The sequence below is a fragment of the Octopus sinensis genome, linkage group LG7 (genome assembly GCF_006345805.1).
Source record: "Octopus sinensis linkage group LG7, ASM634580v1, whole genome shotgun sequence".
NCBI classification, from domain to species: domain Eukaryota; kingdom Metazoa; phylum Mollusca; class Cephalopoda; order Octopoda; family Octopodidae; genus Octopus; species Octopus sinensis.
In genome coordinates this window covers 8,195,657-8,218,033 of record NC_043003.1, presented here as the reverse complement: position 1 = coordinate 8,218,033, position 22,377 = coordinate 8,195,657, and the positions used below count along the sequence as shown (strand labels likewise).

General features: G+C 36.8%; 1 long non-coding RNA gene across 1 annotated transcript in view; it reads right to left on the bottom strand.

The window, feature by feature from the left end:
• The window catches only part of LOC118764166, a 30,457-nt gene extending 8,889 nt beyond the window's left edge, over positions 1-21,568 (bottom strand). Inside the window, exons 1-3 of the long non-coding RNA XR_004999952.1 lie at positions 21,203-21,568; positions 20,697-20,703; positions 12,804-12,807 (exon numbers count right to left, since the gene is read on the bottom strand). This is a non-coding gene — a long non-coding RNA (uncharacterized LOC118764166). The remainder of the gene's footprint in view (positions 1-12,803; positions 12,808-20,696; positions 20,704-21,202) is intronic.
• Positions 21,569-22,377: the final 809 nt, after the last annotated feature.

Below are 22,377 nucleotides of genomic sequence, written 5' to 3'. Positions count from 1 at the left end.
ATCTTTGTAATTGAGAGTCACTTAGTTGCTAGCAAAATTTTTCTACACTTAGTGGATCATTTATTGATGACGTTTGGTAATGCACTTTACCCAAACTTTTGGACACCGGTCGATTACGAGAAGTGGATATTTCCATCCTATTGAGAAATTACTGTGTCATTTTACAGAGGCGCAGGAGTGGCTGTGTGGTAAGTAGCTTGCTTACCGACCACATGGTTCCGCGTTCAGTCCCACTGCGTAGCACCTTGGGCAAGTGTCTTTTACTATAGCCTCGAGCCGACCAAATTCTTGTGAGTGGATTCGGTAGGCGGAAATTGAAAGAAGCCCGTCGTATATATGTATATGTATATATATATATATGTGTGTCTGTGTCCGTGTGTTTGTGTGCATGTGTTTGTGTGTGTGTGTGTGTGTGTGTGTGTGTGTTTGTGTGTGTTTGTATGTGTGTGTTTGTGTGTCTGTGTTTGTTGTCCCCAAAATCGCTTGACAATCGATGCTGGTGTGTTTACGTCCCCGTAACTTAGCAGATCGGCAAAAAGGACCGAGAGAATGAGTACTAGGCTTACAAAGAATAAGTCGATTTCTTCGACTAAAGGCGGTGCTGCAGCATAGCCGCAGTCAAATGACTGAAGCAAGTAAAAGAGTTAAAGTCTAAAAGAAACCAATGATTTAAAGTCAACAATAAGTTTTAAGAAACTCATCCGCGTCTCTTTCAAGAATTACTTCCTTCATTTTTGTTCGTTAATTTTCATGTTGCTAATCCAATGGATTTATAAAGACTTTGCCAGTTCAATTATTATATCTTCGATGCAGGCATTTGCTGGAGTAAGTCACAGTTTGCTAATTTTAACTACAACGATCTGGCTAACAAATGAGGGGAGAATAGCGAAGAATGGATAAATGGGAAAATAAACTGATACGAACATGAAGAGGAGGGGTTAGAATGTGTGAATACGAAACTGAGGCGGGGTTGAAGTAGAAATAAATTATATAGAAGCAGTTATTAATACACAAGGTATGTCGGTGTGTGAAAAAGTACGTATACAGTAAGTACGTATATAGGCGCAGGAGTGGCTGTGTGGTGAGTAGCTTGCTAACCAACCACATGGTTCCGAGTTCAGTCCCACTGCGAGGCATCTTGCGCAAGTGTTTTCTACTATAGCCCCGGGCCGACCAATGCCTTGTGAGTGGATTTGGTAGACGGAAACTGAAAGAAGCCTGTTGTATATGTATATATATATATATATATATATATATATATATATATATATATATATGTGTGTGTGTGTGTGTGTGTATGTGTGTGTGTGTGTGTGTGTATGTATGTGTGTGTGTGTGTGTGTGTATGTTAGTGTGTCTGTGTTTGTCCCCCTAGCATTGCTTGACAACCGATGCTGGTGTGTTTACGTCCCCGTAACTTAGCGGTTCGGCAAAATAGACCGATAGAATAAGTACTGGGCTTACAAAGAATAAGTCCTGGGGTCGACTTGCTCGACTAAAGGCGGTGCTCCAGCAGGGCCGCAGTCAAATGACTGAAACAACTAAAAGAGTAAAAGAGTAAAGAGTAGAGTAAGTATCACATCAATGTTTTAGTTATTGGGTTGTCCGGAAAGATCGTGCCGATTTATAGTAGCTTACATTTCGACTTATTTTAGAACATGGTTGAGTCCATAGAATATGATTTAACTACACCTCCATTTACATCATAGTTTAAGCTTTCTTTTCGTGGAAGAAGGTTTATGTTCCTATAATCTGTGTTAACTCTGTAACCCTTTAAAATGGAAGATAAGAAAGTTCATTTTCGACACTTGATGCTTTGGGAACCAGACAAAAATTGCTGCAGCTCGGCTGGGATGTGTTACCCCACCCTCCATATTCACCAGATATTGCTCCTTTGGATTTCCACTTATTCAGGTCTCTGCAGAATAGTCTTAATGGTAAAAAATTTCAATTCCTTGGATGAAGTAAAAAGATACCTTGATGAATTCTTTGCCATGAAACCATCTCAATTCTGGGACGAGGGTATTTTCAAGTTAAAGGAAAGATGGAGACGCATTGTGCAACAAAATGTTTCATATTTGGTTGATTAAAAATGTAATGACAAGTATTTATTGACCTTTTTCTTTCCTTTAAAAATCGGCAAGAACTTTCCGGACAACCCAATACTTAATTCGTTAAAATTATTAGAACATTAAATTTTCAGCTTCATTAATCCTAATAATACTTTTATCGTAGCTTTTAATATTTTTGATTAATATAAATGAGTATTGGACGTGTTTTCTTTTTTCATAACTGTATACTTTCTTTTGTACCACTCTGTATATCGTGACGTTAACGCGCTGGCGAAACACTTAGTGGTTTTGCCTCTGCCGTTACGTTCTGAGTTCAAATTCCGCCGAGGTCGACTTTGCCTTTCGTCCTCTCGGGGTCGATTAAATAAGTACGAGTTACGCACTGGGATCGATATAATCGACTTAATCCCTTTATCTGTCTTTGTTTGTCTTCTCTGTGTTTAGCCACTTGTGGGTAGTAAAGAAATAGGTATTTCGGTATATCGGTATATCGACCCCAGTGCGTAACTGGTTCTTAATTTTATCGACCCCGAAAGGATGAAAGGTAAAGTCGACCTTGGTGGAATTTGAACTCAGAACGTAACGCCAGACGAAATACGTATTTCTTTGCCACCCACAAGGGGCTAAACACAGAAGGGACGAGCAAGGACAGACAAAGGGATTAAGTCGATTACATCGACTCCAGTGCGTAACTTATCTAATCGACCCCGAAAGGATGAAAGGCAAAGTTGACCTCGGCGGAATTTGAACTCTGAACGTAACGGCAGACGAAATACATATTTCTATTTCTTTATTACCCACAAGGGGCTAAACACAGAGGGCACAAACAAGGAGACACATAGGTATTAAGTCGATTATATCGATCCCAGTGCGTAACTGGTACTTAATTTATCGACACCGAAAGGATGAAAGGCAAAGTTGACCTCGGCGGAATTTGAACTCAGAACGTAACGGCAGACGAAATACCGCTCGGCATTTCGCCCGGCGTGCTAACGATTCTGCCAGCTCGCCGTCCTAATGGTAGAAAAATAATGTAAAATGGATAATGAATATTTTTTTATAAAATGAAGCAGAAGTGAGGGAAGTGAACGTAAGAGTGAAGGACAGAAGCTAAGATAAAGAGAGAGAAATTGGATGATGTAGTGGAAATAGAGGGAGTAAAAAGGATAATAAATGGAAATGGGAAGGTAAGAGAAGCTCAAGAGAAAACAATGAGGATAGAAAGACAGGGAAAAGCAAGGAAATACAGAATGGGAGAGGGAGAAGTGAGAGATAGAGAGGACGAGAGTGTAACGGAAATGAAAATAAAATATGAATGTGAAATATAATTATAAAATATATAAGTCGAAAATGATTGAAAACTAGAAGCGAATTAAAATGAAAGCAAACTAAACGAACAAATTAACGACATTCTGAAAGAGAAAGAAGTGGTGGAGCAACGGTGAACGTTGAACTGTGAGATAGAAAAGAGAGATTATTAGATTTAAAGTACAACTGATACAAAAAACGACGAGAAACGGAAGTAGTGCATCCTCGTTATGACGAACAAGGCCAGAGTGTTTGCTTAACCAGCGATATGAATGTTTAATGCGTTTAACGTTTTGTTATCAAGACTCATGAAACCTGGTTTTTTTCCTCCACTTTTTTCTGATCGGGACTTTCCTTCCGTATTTCCTGTGCACAGGATCGTCTTAATTGAAAATCGATGACTTATTTATTATTTGCACTTAAGGTCTTAATGCAGGTTGTTGTGAGGTGGTAAATGTTCAACAAGTCATTGTGCTAAGACTTTGTATGAGGTCGTGAGCATTGCAGTTTTAGCCAGAAAATATTGCGTTGTCAGATAAATTCGTTCGTTTATTTTTCTTTCTTGTTTTTCTACTTTGCACCCTACCGTTCTCTGCCTGAAAAGAGATAAAATTACAAAACCGATAAGCAAAAGTTGTGCAGAATGAACTAAATTACAGAAAATAATAATAATAATAATAATAATAATAATAATAATAATAATAATAATAATAATAATAATAACAAACATAGTTTTCGAATGGTTTTTTTAGGCATTCACTAGTACAACACTAAGTACAAAACCAAATATATGGCACCCTAGGCATAACACCAACATGAACTTCCAACTTGTTGTCTCTTGAGGTCACCGGGTGAGACTTGGAGCTAGCTTGTACAAATGTAAAGCAAAAGTCAAACATAGAATAATAATAATAATAATAAGCCAATGTACCCCACTAGCCCAGAAGGGATATATGTCTCCACGACAATATAGCCAGGCTTGTACATTGGACACTTTGCAACAAGTACGGACTTGAGAAAGCAAAAATTGGTACGGCCACAAACCTGAAGGCATGGTGGAAAATGGAAATGCAAAGATCCTATGGGATTTTATGATTTAGTGCGCCCATGACATGGAGAATAGGAAGCCGGACATAGTGTTAATTGTGAAAGAAAACAAACTATGCTGGATCGTAGATATATCATGCCCAGCTGACAACAAGGTGTGCGATAAGGAAGAAAGAAAAGTCGAGAGATGTGACAGGTTAGCTTGGGAAGTTAAGCAGTTGTGATCGATGAAAAAGGTAGTGGTAGTACCAATAATTGTCGGAGCCCTGGGAACAGTGAGCAAAAATCTTGAGAAGTACGTGGAAAAAATAGGGATTGCAATAAGGGTGGAGCACTTGCAGAAAACAGCACTGCTTGGAACCGCTCAAATACTCCGGATGGTGCTCGAAAAATAAGAGGTGTTATCTTAGTTCACTGATTGTGAACATCTGACACCGTAATACATCTCCAGCGATAGAAACTCTGCAAAGGCAATGATGATGATGATAATAATAATAATAATAATAATAATAATAATAATAATAATAATAATAATAATATAATAATAATAATAATGCCAAAAACATAACTATAAAGATATTTTTCTTGTTAATTCAAATAGCTTTGGAAAGGCTTAACAAAAAAGAAGACTGTTTAAAAAATAATTAACGAATTTATATGGCACCTAGTCACTAAATACAGAACTGTGAATTTAATGCATTTTCTAGCCATACACTCGCTTGCTTGATACAACAATACAACGAATATTTAAATACCCGTGACAACTTTATTATTTCACACCTTCCTATCTAACTCTCCTTTAAAAATATATTATCTTCTGTAAAATGGCGAACTAGGAGAATCGTTCAAATTCCGCCGAGGTTGACTTTGCCTTTCATCCTTTCGGGGGTAGATACATTAAGTATCCGTCTGTCCTTGTTTGTCTCCTCTGTGTTTAGCCCCTTGTGGGTAGTAAAGAAATAGATATTTCGTCTGCCGCTACGTTCTGAGTTCAAAACCGCCGAGGTCGACATTGCCTTTCACCCTTTCAGGGTGAAGAGGATGGATTCATCTTGTGGCTATTGTAGAAGGAGTAGCTAAGAGAACTTAGCTATAGTCGAAGACATTTGTCCAAGGTTTCATGCAGTGAGATTGAACTGGGAACTCTGTAGTTAGGAAACAAACTTCTTACCACACAGTCACGCCTGCATTTTTGCATATTTCTTTACTGACTTTGCACAACAAACAACTCCCTGCATTTACTCCCAGGTTCATTCTGGATACTCAAAGCACGTTTCAAATTCAACGTCGTCCTCACTCTGCGATATATTCTTCAACTGAAATGAAGACGTTACTTTTCCTTTTTCCTCTCAACAACAGCATAGGTCACTCCATATAACTATCATCACAGGGATGGCTAATTATCTTTTTATACGTGGTCTAATCAATAATTATCAGGAATGTTGCCATAGTAACGAAGCTAAAGCAAGCAGAGTATCACTTTTTTGTAGCGCATGATGTTTTTTGTGGCGTATGAACGAAGGTGTGTACCGTATGATTTTGCCAAACACTTGGTGACACCTGCTCAGAGCCTTATGCAAAGCTTTCACAAAGTTTTCATCTTTATCAACACAGCGCAGGAGTGGCTGTGTGGTAAGTAGCTTGCTAACCAACAACATGGTTCCGGGTTCAGTCCCACTGCATGGCATCTTGGGCAACTGTCTTCTGCTATAGCCCCGGGCCGACCAATGCCTTGTGATTGGATTTGGTAGACGGAAACTGAAAGAAGCGTGTCGTGTATATGTATATATATATATATATATATATATATGTGTGTGCGTGTTTGTGTGTCTGTGTTTGTCCCCCTAGCATTGCTTGACAACCGATGCTGGTGTGTTTACGTACCCGTAACTTAGCGGTTCGGCAAAAGAGACCGATAGAATAAGGACTGGGCTTACAAAGAATAAGTCCGGGGTCGATTTGCTCGACTAAAGGCGGTGCTCCAGCATGGCCGCAGTCAAATGACTGAAACAAGTAAAAGAGAGAGAAAAAGAGAAAGTCAAGGAGATCTCGTGCAACTGAAACCCGAGTGTCCATTTGGTCGGCTGAAAGCAGTTTTGGCACACCCGTCTCATACCCAAATCTTCAGTGATAATGGACTGAACTGAACCGTAACTAATCTGTACATCCTCTAATAACTCACGGATGGTGCTTCGACGATTTCCCCTCACAGCTGCTCGCACATCTGCGATGTTTTTCATAGTTCTGCAGTTTGCGGGTCTCGCAGAACGTTCGTCAATATCGGCCATCTTGAAAACATCTGAATCGCTCGTACACTTGTGTGCGGCTCAAACACTCTTCTCCATGCACTTTCTGCAACTTTGCGTAGCCTTCTGATGAGATGTCGTCATGGCAACTTTCTCACACGCTACACACCTTCCTTCCAAGCACTACTGTAAACAGTAGAAGTGAGTTAGAACTGCAAAATTTAGTGCGCATTCACAACAGACTTCCAGGTTAATGTGTACCTAGCGGCTTTATTTGCGTGTTTTAGCTTCGTTACTAAGGCAACAGTCTGAATATTCATTGATCAGACATCGTAGATGATTCAAAGATTGTCTCTTTAGTATTTGCTTCATTTCTCCCACCTCCATCCCAAACCTTTTTATTTCTCTTTGTTTCCTTAGGGATGTAATTTTCTTCTCTCTGTTATTTGATCTTTCATACATTTAATGTAAATTATGTTCTGTAAATTATGTTGTTCTTTCTGTAAATTATGTTGTTAATAGAACAAATCGAGTCAGTGATGTTAACTTCTACATGGTCATTCTAACTGCTAAAAATAGCAGCCAAAACTTTGTTATATCGTACTTCATAGTTTCAAAAATGTAGACTTTAAATAATAGACTCCTGAATAAATAGCATTTGCTCTCTCACTCTCGATTGACCGCTAAATCTACAAGTTTTTTTATTCTCTCTCTGTTTGTTTTATCGTGTTCCTTTCTGATGAAGAGCGTAGGCTCGAAATGTAAAAGACTTTCTCACTTCCTGAGCGTTAAACTAATACACCTGCTTTTGTTTATATACCTGTCTTCGTCTTTTGTTTTCTTGTAAATTTCAACTATACACACACACACACACATATGTATATATATATATATATATATATATATATATATATATACACACACATGATCTAAAGCGTATCTGGAGAAATCAACCAACCAGCCAACAAACCAACCAACTAGCCTTTATGGCGGTCATTATTATATATAGATAATTATACCCATATGAATACAGGCATATATCCTCATAAAATATACATCAATTTGTAATTGCTTCAGGAAAGTATGTAGTAAGATGTAATAGACTTGTTCACGTCTTGGAGCATCGAGTATTAGATTAGCAAAGAATCTAATTCTAGAATGAAAAATCATTAGATTGAAAGAAAGAAAGAAAGAAAGAAAGAGTAAAAAAGCAATATAAATTCGAGATAAATTGGGAAGAAACAAAGGATGGGATGATAGAAATATAAAGAAAATAAAAATAAAAATACAGGAATAAAGATAAAATAAAACGAAGTGATAAAGCTGAAAAGAAAACATTTGGATAGGAAGGAGAAGAAATAATAGAAAGATGAAAATTAAGGTTGACTGCAGTAAAGAAAGATAAAATAAAATAATAGATCGGAAAGCAGAAGCAATGTAAAAATAATGATACCAAGAGAGAAAGGAGTGCAAGATATATGAAATAAATAAAGTCTTATGGAAACAAAAAACATATATAAATATAAAGAAACGTAAGGCTGTGATAAAAAAATACATTATCAGCAACAACGGGAAATAGAAAATAATATTAAATGATTTTTTAAAAATATAACGAAATATGAATGATAATGAAACAAAGGAAAAGAAGGAAGAAATGGAAGAAGACAATATAAATAACCAGGAAATGTTAAAATAATCATTTAAAATATAGATGGAATTCGAGCTGCATTAATATATTTCAGAATTAAGTTTTCATTTGGCTGTCATCGAAGCGCAAAGTAAATGTTATCGAGGTCTAGAAAGTGGTAAGTTTTTCATTACGTATTCGCTCAAGTGTAATGATGAGTAATGAGTTAGAAACAGACGCTGAAGATATAATATCGGTTGTAGAAAATGTTTGAAAGAAATACTTAGAAGTTGTTTCGATTTATAATTATACATTTAAAAAAAAAAAATTTTTCTGATTCAGCAAATTGTGTGCAAAATCTAATGTGGAAGTGTTCATTACAAATGATACGTCGAAAAAAAGATAATAGTTCGACATCTACCGGCTGCTCATATTAATTTTCTTTGTGTAAAATATACAATGGAATTTTTATTCAATACTGGAATGTATTGATCTGAAGTAAATTTTAAAGAAATAGTGCACGAGGACACTAGATGAGGTTTTGTTATTCTCTGAACAATATCAAGAACTTACAAACTACAGATCAGGCATGAACTGCGCATGTGTCACGATGAGAAAATATTTAAAATTTGGCTTGCAATGATATAAATACATTTCGCTGTATATAGCCATATTAACTTAGATTGAATTGATCTTTAGCCAAATCTGTTCTATGAGTATCTCACCAGTATTGTGTCGAATATATCCTTCAATTTTAAATCAAAAACGCGAATTAGGAAGATTTGTCTACAACTGACCGAATCACTACATACAGATCTCCGCGTACTCGCAGTAATGTGAGAAGGGAGTTCAATCAAGACAATACTGTATATGCCATTATACGAAGGCATCTATGAAAATAAGTATTGCATCCATATTCTTTTACTCGTTTCAGTCATTTGAGTGCGACCATGCTGGAGCACCGCCTTAATATGTACACAAATATTTAATACTTTCCTATTTGTATCGTTTATATAAGTTTTTATTTATCTTTTACTTGTTTCAGCCCTTCAGCTCCAGTTATATTGGGACACTGCATTGAAGGGTTTAGTAAATAAAATCGATCCCATTACTCTGGAATAATCAGTGTCTTTAGTCTAATGGATAATGTTGCCGGAATATAAACAAACCGTCTGCGGTTCTGCAGTGGTGAAGGTGGGACAAACACGAAGGTGCACATGCATCATTTAATCACTACTACTGGTGTCATCAGAGGAGTAGTCCCATGAAATTAAAGCCGTTAGACTTTAAACGCGTCGAAACTACAATGATTCTGCTCCCATGGCTGAAAAGAGTTGTTCCAGGTTTAGTTTTTTTTTCCAGTAAACTTTTATTGCTTTTCGTTAGTTTTCCTCATTCCATTTCGATTTTTACCAACACACATACAAATGCACGCACGTGCAAGTACACATACGTACATATGGATAGATAGATAGATAGATAGATAGATAGATAGATAGATAGATAGATAGATAGATAGATAGATAGATAGATACATAGATAGATAGCGCAATAGAAAGGCGGCGAGCTGGTAGAAACGTTAGCACGCCGGGCGAAATGCGTAGCCGTATTTCGTCTGCCGTTACGTTCTGAGTTCAAACTCCGCTGAGGTCGACTTTGCCTTTCATCCTTTCGGTGTCGATAAATTAAGTACCAGATACGCACTGGGTCGATGTAATCGACTTAATTCGTTTGTCTGACCTTGCTTGTCCCCTCTGTGTTTAGCCCCTTTTTGGTAGTAAAGAAATAGGTATTTTGTTCTGAGTTCAAATTCCGCCGAGGTCGACTTTGCCTTTCATCCTTTCGGGGTCGATAAATTAAGTACCAGTTGCGCACTGGGGTCGCTGTAATCCACTTAATTCCTCTGTTTGTCCTTGTTTGTCCCCTCTATGTTTAGCCCCTAATGGGTAATAAAGAAATACGATAGATAGATAAATAGATAGATACATTCATACATCATACATACGTACATATATACCTATGTTTATGTACACACATATAGACTTATGAATGTTGCTTGCACGTGTACATACACGTTTACGCACACACCCAGATATATAGGTATATATATATATATATATATATATATATATATATATATAATATATATATATATATATATTTTTAATGAAATGGATAAATGAATTATCTTGTTACGGATTATTCAAAATTTAACCGATACAGTTTTGTGCCATTTTTACCATGGGCTCCTAGGGAGCGTTTTGTTCGAAAAGCTTGCTGCGCATTTGTTTTGAGATTTTAAATTCCTGGTTTTTCCTGAAGAGAAAGCTGCAGAATGGTCTCCTTATTCAATCCGAATTTGGGAATTTGCACCCTTTGAAACATGTGTAGAAAATAATAAAAAGGAATTTTGTAGAATCTTCGTTCGGCTCCATTTCTTCCCTTCACTAAATATATATATATATATATATATATATATATATTATATATATATATATATATATATATATATATATATATATATACGCACATTTCTTTTATTAAAGCTGCAAATTAAAAGAAGTCATATTACTCCACCTCCGGTATTCGAGTACTATTTTTTCCACACATATTTGTGTGTTTATTCGTCAGTGTAGATTTGTAGACATGAAAGAACTTCGGCTTAACTTGTATGTCACGACAAGGACGTAAGAATCTCTATGCTTTCTATTAACAGAATTCAATACGCGGTTTTTATGCTATAAATAAACTCGAAAATAGCCGGCTAACGTCTCAGTTACCAGACTTTGGAAAGTTTTTAATTTCAGATCTTTGTATCTTTTATGCTTAAATAAATGTTGACATGGCGGAAGGAAGGACGATTTGAGCATTGATATGCTCTTAGAACGCAATATTGAATTATGTTGAGAATATGATTCATTGAGACAGATTCGTTGTGGAAGGAAGTAGACGAAAACAAAAATTTATTTGTTAGATATGCTCGTCTGTCTCCTTCAATTTATATTAACGACCATTCTAACTATTTCGCCATATTCTGTTTAGCATGAAGGAGGCGCCTTTGCGATAACTAAGCACTCGTGGATTAGCGTTACAGCTGAGTCTAATCTCAGCGTTATTCAAACTAATTACTAGAGATTCGTTACAGACTGGATAGACACCACAAACAAGATGCATACCAAAATATTCACGTCCATCCTCATGTCCACATTATGAATTCTTTGTACTTAAAAATACTATCGGTGTTCCTCCTATTAATTAATGCCCACATAATATATACACTAGCATATCTAATGTCGTTTACGTTGACCAGATATGTTTTTATTACACTACCGAGTGACAGGTGCTGGGTCTTTCATATTCAAAATATAATATTTACTTGTTGAAGGTATAAGCTCCTCATATATGGGAATGGGTAATATATATGCAAGCACACACACATACATATGTACGTATGTATATATACGAGTGTATGTATGTATATGTGCATATATATGTACAGTGTGTGTTTTGAAATTCGATTGCCTAAAAATAACCAGAATTAAGAATTCCATGTGCATTCATATACATAAGAGAAAGAAACAAAGAATTCTATTATTATAATGCAAGTTTCCTTTGTTTGGTTTTCAAAGCTAGAATGGTTACAGAGGGAATATAGAGAAATTAATAGACAAGAGCTTATTCATAATGTGTTTAGTTACATGATCTTACACGTATTTCTCTAACATCCGATATACAAAAATAATCTTTATAATCACATTACATTATCAAATCTTCAGAGATTGCGTAACACTTTGAGGCATATAATGAATATCCGACAGTGCTGTGCAGCCAACTATCATAATAAACATAGTAACTTGTTTGGGTGAAACAGATTTAGAATGAAATATCTCGTAACATTGGCTCTTAAATTTTCTAATCTTATACAAACTCAAAAACTTTGCTCATTGTAGAAATGAAGTTCGGTTTCTTACCGTGCATTGACTTGAACCTAACTCCATGAGAAACGAAGCTTCTCTCGCTCATATACCTTTATACGAGGCCATATTGATTTTGGTTAATCATTATTTCACTCAATCAAAAGTATTCTTCCGAAAGATCCTATGTTATATCTAATTAATTTACCGCAGAAAATTTTATATCGGAGAATATCGTAAGATAACCTGTGTGTACTTTAGAATTCCGGAACAAAAGTATCCATTAGTCATTGCAATTACTGTAAATATCTTATCAAATCTTGAATCAAGTAAAACAACTTGACTTCGAAACGATTTCTGAATTTTAAGTATAAAGCACTGAACTGCTATTAAATTATGCAAACGAATGCTTTTCAGTTTTACGAATTCATACAATTTATACGTTCACCTTTCAACCATCGAACATATTCTAGTTATAACTGAAGCATTTAGTTAAGTTTCATTGTAATATAACTATAATGTTTAACATACGGTTGTATAAACTGCAAACATTAATGACAGTTATATTACAGAGCCAATTACAATAAACTTAGCTCACTTATCCAAACGTACCAGTTCATATTTTAAGATATTTTCCATATTGTTCAAATGAATTGGCTGATATTACTAAAAAAAATTCGTAACTCTTTAGAATTAAGTTTACTCTGTCAAATGTGGATTCCATTTTATTCACATGGTTTGGAATTAATCAAATATTATCTTGTCGCTTCGAAATTATGATGCTGATTTTTTAATTTTTAGGATGACATTATAGAATAGATATGAGAGGCCACATCTAGCCGGTTTGATTATAAAACTGATAGAATTAATGTGGTAGATATGCCCGGTTTGAACGATAGAAACATTTCAATTATGCGCTTTTTATGAGCAGACAAAAGAGAGAATTAAAACTATAAAGTGTGTAGGTTCAGGAGTTGGTGGGTGGTAAGAAGCTTGATTTCCAACCACATGGTCTCAGGTTCAGTCCAACTGCGTGGCACCTTGGGCAAGTGTCTACTATAGTTTCGGGCCGACCAAAGCCTTGTGAGTGGATTTGGTAGACGGGGACTGAAAGCAGCCTGTCGGATATATATATAATATATATATATATAATATATATATATATATATATATATAATGTAATACATGTCTTTGGTGTGGTAATTGTGCGCGGCTGAAGAAGGCTATTGACATACACGTTACATCAATTATGCATTGATATAAACTGTCCAATAAGGCCAGAAACATATGTACCGCTAAATCCTTTGCATTCTGTTTTTCTTTGATAAATATACCCTATCACCTACACCACTTACTGGCATATACAGGTGATTACAAGTATTCACTCTGGAATTTTTTGTACCTAACTCACCTACGTTGTCACCTGGATTGGATCTTATATATATACATATATATATATATATATATATATATATATATATATATGTCTTTGTGTGTCTGTGTTTGTTCCCACCACCATCGCTTGGCAACTATTGTTGTGTATTTACGTTCCTGCAACTTAGCGGTTCGGCAAAAAAGAGACCGATAGAATAAGTACTATATTTACAAAGAATAAGTCCCCGGGGTTGATTTCTTCGACTAAAGACGGTGCTGCAGCATAGCGTAAGTCTTAAAATTGGGTTTCAATATTTAGAATGTTTCCAATGCAATAAATGATCGCGGAGTTGTTAAATAAAGTGATTGGGACAGGCATTAATTGTATGGACAACAATGGAAGGCAGATCCAAACTTTTTTAACTTTTAGGTTTTCTAGTTTGACGCATTCGTGCGCCTCCAGCGGTGACCAAAGGGAGAATCTACTAGGCCGTCGTTCGTGCTATCCTCCTCTATGGTTGCGAATCATGGCCTATGAAGGTAGTTGATCAGTGAAGGCTGGAGGTGTTCAACGATGACTGTCTCTGCTGCATTCTTCGCTGCCGACGCTTTGATCGGGTTCCCACGGCCGGTCTTCGTCGTCGCCTGAATCTCCGGCCCCTCCCTTCGGTGCTTCTACAACGGCGCTTAAGGTGGTTCGGTCATGTGGCCCGGTGTCCAGAAGGTGAGCTAATTCGCGATGTCCTCCTCCCACCTGCACTTCCCAGTTGGCGCAAACGCACGGGCGGACAGCTGAAGACCTGGGCGACGACGATAAAGGAGCACCTCTCCGAACTCTCAGGTCCGCAGGTGGTCGGTCTGCGCAGATGGAACCGCGAATGGCTCGCTGTCTCCAGTGACCTCTCACAGGACCGTTGAGTGTGGGCTGCTATGGTTCGTGATGCCGTAAGGAACAGAGAAAACGGCGGCTCAACCCGTCCTGGGTGAATGCCGTCACAAGTACAAGTAAGTACATTCTCTCCCATTACACGCTGGTGCTCTAGAGGCGACAATTAATGTCAAAATAATAGCGAACGCTGCCATACAAGGAGATTCTGTTACGAATATTACTATGAAGAAAAGCAATTTGTAAAATGACTAAATTGTGGTTAATTCTAATATTAGAAACAACTGTAATAATACAATGATAATGGTACACCGTTTTATTATTTACATATATGGTCAGCGTCCATTTATAATTAAATTATCAATAATCTCATTGATGTAAATGTATGTTGTAAGCTTCAGTGCTAGCAAGCAATAAAGAATCACGTACACTGCTCTCTGAAGAAGCCTAATCATTCAAAAACGTAATATCCATAGTTATTTTGCTCACTAGACCAAGAAATTCTGTGGCTAATCTCTGATAGTTTTTTTTTCTTCTAATGACAGCATTTAACTCTACTGTATTTATTTCTTTTCTTGAAAATGTTAAAAATAGACAGTCCTGCTCTTATTTATTTATCAGTGTTCGATCATTCTTGCATCAGAGTTCAAATCTGACTATGTTGATGACACGTAGATATGAGCTGAGAGACTGTAATTCCTTTCCGATAAATATAGTCATCGCGCCAATTTGTACGTTTAAGATTCGTAAGTAACGTGTACCACACCCTGTGTGGTTTACAGGGAAGAAGAAAAATGATTGCACCACGCCTGCATTTTCTTTTCTATTCTAGGCACAAAACCTGAAATTTTGGGGGAAGAGGCCAGTCGATCAGATCGACACCAGTACACAACTGGTACAGAATTTATCGACCCTTCGGAGGAATTTGAACTTAGAACGTAACGGCAGACGAAATACCTATTTCTTTCCTACCCACAAGGGGCTAAACACAAAGGGGACAAACGAGGACAGACAAACGGATTAAGTCGATTACATCGACCCCAGTGCGTAACTGGTACTTAATTTATCGACCCCGAAAGGATGAAAGGCAAAGTCAACCTCGGCGGAATTTGAACTCAGAACGTAGCGGCAGACGAAATACCTATTTCTTTACTACCCACATGGGGTTAAATACAGAGGAGACAAACAAGGACAGACAGACGCATTAAGTCGATTATATCCACCCCAGTGCATAACTGGTACTTAATTTATCGACATCGAAAAGATGAAAGGCAAAGTCAACCTCGGCGGAATTTGAACTCAGAACGTAGCAGTAGACGAAATACCTATTTATTTATTACCCTCCGGGGGCTAAACACAGAGAGAACAAACAAGGACAGACAAAGGTATTAAGTCGATTACATCGGCCCCAGTGCGCAACTGGTACTTAATTTATCGACCCCGAAACGATGAAAGGCAAAGTCGACCTCGGCGGAATTTGAACTCAGAACGTAACGGCAGACGAAATACAGCTGCGCGTCTCGCCCGGCGTGCTAACGTTTCTGCCAGCTCACCGCCTTTGCTTCATGATACTTCTGTAACAGCAAAGGTTAGGACCGATTTTAAGTGCATTAAAAGAACTACATCACTAACTCACCTCACAATATATCAAATATATGTTTTTTTTTCCTATTATAGAGGAAAACATTGGATGATTGAATTTGCTCAGTGTATCTTTAGTTCATATTTTATTGTCTTGTGTGAGATTTAAAGTGATACCGACATTAGAAGTAATTTAACATTTTCGAAACACTGAAGGATGTGAGGCAAAAATATTTAACTGGAAGCAACAGAGTTTTCTTTTACTCCACTCCTCTCATGATCAAACATTACTTCCGACTATGAGCATCAACTCATTCTATTCCCAAACGAACAACACGTGTGTGATTGGGAATAAAAATCAAGTGAATAAATTAGATTACCAGAAGCGTCCAACTAGTTCATTACACGCTTCGATTGCACAATAATGCTTCGTTTTAGCAATTGATATAACTTCTATTATTGGAGGGGGAGGTGCAATGGCCCAGTGGTTAGGGCAGCGGACTCGCGGTCATAAGATCGCGGTTTCGATTCCCAGACCGGGCGTTGTGAGTGTTTATTGAGCGAAAACACCTAAAAAAGCTCCACGTGGCTCCGGCAGGGGATGGTGGTGATCCCTGCTGTACTCTCTCACCACAACTTTCTCTCACTCTTACTTCCTGTTTCTGTTGTACCTGTATTTCAAAGGGCTGGCCTTGTAACTCTCTGTGTCACGCTGAATATCCCCGAGAACTGCGTTAAGGGTGCACGTGTCTGTGGAGGACTCAGTCACTTACGCGTTAATTTCACGAGCAGGCTGTTCCGTTGATCGGATAAACTGGAACCCTCGTCGTCGTAACCGACGGAGTGCTTCCATCCATCCATTATTACAGGGAAATAGAATTTTCGTTTCGTTTATTTTCCACGAGTTTTAATGCCTCAGTTCATATAAAATGGGTCGAGGATTTGGTGAACTGAAACATTGATGTATATTAGACCCAAAGAAATTCTAAAACCGCTTAAGATTAAACAGTTCAATTCTGTTCTTTCTGCTTATATCGAATTAACACCACTTTTCCACTAAATTATTGAAAAAATATCTTTTCGTATGAATTACCACTTTATATTTCTTTCTTGCATAGGTACAAGACAAAACATTTGGGCGAAGCTAATACATAATTATGCCATAATCACTTCTTCACTGAGTGGAGGCACATGGCCTAGTGGTTAGAGCAGCGGACTCGCGGTCGAGGGATCGGGGGTTCGAATCTCAGACCGGGCAATGTTTATGAGCGAAACACCTAATCTCCACGCGGCTCCGGCAGAAGGTAATGGCGAACCTGTGCTGACCCTTTCGCCACAACTTTCTCTCACTGTTGCAGCTCACTTGCGACGACGGACCGGTGTACTGTCCAGGAGGGGAACCTATACGCCAAGGAAACCGGCCCTTATGAGCCAGGCATGGCTCGAGAAGGAACAAACAAACAAATACTTATTCAGTAAGAGCGGTCTTACTGAAGCTGAACTCCAAAGAATCGGGCCATATATGCAGATACCCTCTCTACAAATCAAACAATAAATACAACTGCGTTCAGACTATAAACCGTGGTTCTATTTTCGAAGTCTACTTTTTTCTTATCGAAAGTTTATATTACATGGTATTATTGTTGCATGACGGCTGAAACTTCATTTTTAGGTATAATTTTTTAATACTCAATCAAATACCTTACAATGTGTGTATGTGCGTGCACGTATGCATACAAAAAAAAAAAAAACACATACACAAACGCATACACACATACCGTTTTCCATTAAGACAACGCTACAAAAATACATATACTCTACTCTTTACTCTTTTACTTGTTTCAGTCATTTGACTGCGGCCATGCTGGAGCACCGCCTTTAGTCGAGCAAATCGACCCCGGAACTTATCCTTTGTAAGCCCTGTACTTATTCTATCGGTTTCTTTTGCCGAACCGCTAGTTGACAGGGACGTAAACACACCAGCATCGGTTGTCAAGCAATGCTAGGGGGACAAACACAGACACACAAACATACACACACACCCATATATATATATACATATATACGACAGGCTTCTTTCAGTTTCCGTCTACCAAATCCACTCACAAGGCATTGGTCGGCCCGGGGCTGTAGCAGAAGACACTTGCCCAAGATGCCACGCAGTGGGACTGAACCCGGAACCATGTGGCTGGTTAGCAAGCTACTTACCTCACAGCCACTCCATACAATTTTCCAATAAGACAGTGAGACAGCGCTACAATAATAGACATTAAGTCCTTATATTAAGTCATTTGGTGGAACTTGGTTTTAAATATCGCAGAGTAACAGTTTATTGATTTCTCTAAGAAAAAGACATATATGGATTAAGTGGAAGCTGTTATCTTGATAGTATGTCTAAGTCCCGGGGGCATCAATGAAATCGAATGGCAAAATATGAGTCGACGTCTGCCCCAAGGCGACAGTTTAACTCTATTATCAACACTCGTCTGCATTACTAAATATTACTTACCGTAGTATTTTTAGAGTCAGCTAAAGCATTAGTAGAAATATAGGTAAAGCAAAGGATATATTGATTTTTTTTTAAGGGAAAAATATCGCTGACAATAATAGACATATAAAGAAAAGCTATTCTTGAAAGTGGCATATTTTGCACAAGATAATATATCTGGCTATTAAACGGAAGATATCTTGAGAAATCTAATCTAATCTCTGAGTGAAGAGTCGTCTAGGGGGAAAACAATTAATGTTGCTCTGGAGGGCATGTTAACCTATCATTGCGTCTATAGTTTATGGAATATTCTTTGGGTCATTCTGTATTCCCAAGCTTGAAAGAAATTGCAATTTGACACGTAATGAAAACAATACTGTTTTTGGTTTTCTTTTTTTTTTTTACACAAGTGTCGTTGGAACTCTCTGGGAAAAGTTTTCTTTAGAAGAAAATTTATGACATGAATATTGAAATACAGTTCTATATTTAAGAGATGAGGAATTATGTACATTATTTACATTATTTACATTTGACGGATATTTGTCTTCATCTTGTTTGTCGTTAACACATCGTTTCGGCTGATATACCCTCTCACTCTCTCTCTCTGTCACTCTGTCTCTCTCGCTCTCTCGCTCTCTCTCTCTCTCTATATATATATATACATATAAGAGGGATGACCGCTAAGTGGACATCCATATGCTAGAAGTCGACCCCCTATGGTCTTACCACTAAGAAAGGAATGTTATAAAAATTTAGCAAACGCCAGAACGTCTTGCTCGCTTTCTTGAGAACATCCCTTTCTCAGTGGTAAGCCCATAGGGGTCGACTTCTAGCATATGGATGTCCAGTTAGTGGTCATCCCTCTTATATGTATGTAATATAATTTTTCTGAATCTTCAGTCGAAGCGTTCCTGTCACAATCTGAACCCGATGAAAGTATACTAGTCCAATGAGAATAGACATTTAATATTTAACTTTCAATATTTCATTTGTTCAATAAGACAATCAATACTTCATTTCATTTATTTCTTACTATATACTGTATATTCTATATCCTATATTAATATTGTAAGAATATAAATAAAATATAAAAAACAGAGTTGGAATTCTTTGAGTAATATATATATACATATATATATATATATATATATACATATATATATATATATATATATATATATTTAAAAAAGGAGATGTCGTACACGAGTTGTGATATATAAAAAAAGGAAATGAAGAAAATGCTGACAAAATAATTGAAGTAATTTAAGTAATTTAATTAGGTGAAAGTTCTTTCACCTAATTAAATTACTTAAATTACTTCAATTATTTTGTCAGCATTTTCTTCATTTCCTTTTATATATATATATATATTATATATATATATATATATATATATATATATATAATATATATATATAACAATTGCAGCGTGGAAGGTGTTTGTAAGCCATTTAAGAAACACACAAAAGCCGTTCGATTCACTTCAACATTTAAGTTTAATTTGTCAAAATATTTTCGTCGCTAAAATCCGCGACCTGTTCACTGACAAGAATCCGTGTCAGTGAACAGGTCGCGGATTTTAGCGACGAAAATATTTTGACAATTAAACTTAAATGTTGTAGTGAATCGAACGGCTTTTGTGTGTTTCTTAAATGGCTTACAAACACCTTCCACGCTGCAATTGTTTTCGTTTCAGCACACGATCTCAGATCAAATCACTTGCTATGCGAGTACATCTCCGTAATATATATATATATATATATACGTACATATACATATACTTCCACACACACAATCATATTATATATGAAGCCCAGCTTATTTAGAAATTTTTGTTAGGCAGTTAAAATACGTACTGCAGAGCACACTGGAGGAAAACCAACCTTTATGAATTATAGCGGTCCTTTTGAGGAGAATGAATAATATACTTACATGATATCTTTTGTGGTAAGAAACAATATTTACTTCGATAAAACCTGTGAACTAGGTTCCATTTCTTTAATGTCTAATATGTTCTTTCATAGTTTTCAAAGTTTATTTGACATAGTTGGTGTTTCTTTCCAAAATTTTCACCAAGAGAATTAAGTTTGACACCGTATCTATAGGGACCCTTCTCAAGATACTATGGCAACCATCCCTGCTTAGTCCTTTACTATTTTTCTATATATGTTTATGTAGCATTGCTTTAAGCCTGAATATATTTATATTTCTATATTTGAATAAATATGTTGTGTGCGCTTTAGTGTGATATTTCAGTGCCCACGAGTATATAGAGGGAGAGATAAATATAATTTTACGTTGACAGCATAAAGACACGAGGTATTAATAGCTTCTTGCATCTTTAAGAAACAAACTGTCATCCTGTGTATATATATATATATATATATATGCGTGTGCGTATATATATATATATATATATATATATATTATTGATAGAAATGGTAAGACAACAAAAGAATGAAAGAGACCTCGATATTATGTAAATAGAGGAATTCAGGCCTTGTGCCTTTAGCAGAAGGGATTATTATTATTACGGAGATGTACTTGCATAGCAAGTGATTTGATCTGAGATCATGTGCTGAAACGAAAACAATTGCAGCGTGGAAGGTGTTTGTAAGCCATTTAAGAAACACACAAAAGCCGTTCGATTCACTTCAACATTTATTTATATTTGACTTTTGCTTTGCATTTGTACAAGTTGGCTCCAAGTCTCACCCAGAGACCTCAAGAGACAACAAATTAGAAGTTCATGTAGGTGTTATGGTTAAAGTGCCAAATATTAGGTTTTGTACGTAGTATTGTTCTAGAGAATGTTTAAGAAAACATTAAAAAAATTATGAGTTTGTTTTAAAATTTGAGATTACTCGGACAGTATTTTATGTAGTATATGGGCAGTTCCATGGGCACTATCTTTTGAATTTCTGCCATCTTGGGGTTTCCTGGTATCTGAGCTAGGTAGCAATCAGCCCCTTTTGCTATCATTCCCAGGGGACCTATGACAACAGGTATTGTTTTAGTCTTCAGGTTCCACATTTTGCTGATTTCTATTTCAAGATCTTTATATTTGCTCAGTTTTTGGTAGGTCTTGACATACATTTATATTGATTGGGACAGTCATATCAATATGAGTCGTTCTTTTTGTCTGAAGTCTTTTACTATGACGTCTGGCCTATTCACATCTATCTTTCTGTCAGTTTGAATGGTGAAGTTCCAGAGGAGTGAGATGTGATCATTTTCAAGCACTGGGGAAGATCTGTGTTCCCACCAGTTTTTATCATGTGGCAAGTCCAGGCTTTTGCAAATTACCCAGTGAATATATTGTGCAGCTCTACCATGCCTGCTGAGATACTCTGTAGGCGCTAGAAGACTACACTTGGAGACAACATGATCAATGGTCTAATTTTGTTGTTGACAAAGACGACATATTGGGGAGCTGCCTTACTTAAATATGTTGGCTTGGTAGTTCCTTATAGGTAGGCATTGATCTTGGGCTCTACGATAAACCCTTCTGTTTTTGATTTTAAACCAGGAACTATTAGCCATTGATGGGTAAGGTCTTTGTCAACATCTGCATTATTCGCTCTCTTAGCGTATTTGCCATTGCGAGGTTTTTCTTGCCATTTATTATTATTATTTTTTTACCTTCTTTCTTCCAATTTTTCTTCCGTTTCTCGCCGAGTGTTTTCCATACACCTAGGGCAGAGAAGCTCATTGTATGCATTCGCAAATTCACAGGTAAAATATGTATTTAAAAATAAAAAAAAATAATTAAATTAATGAATAGTTGTTGTTTTCACAGCGATAATGCTCTTCTCGGTACATGAGCCGCTTCAG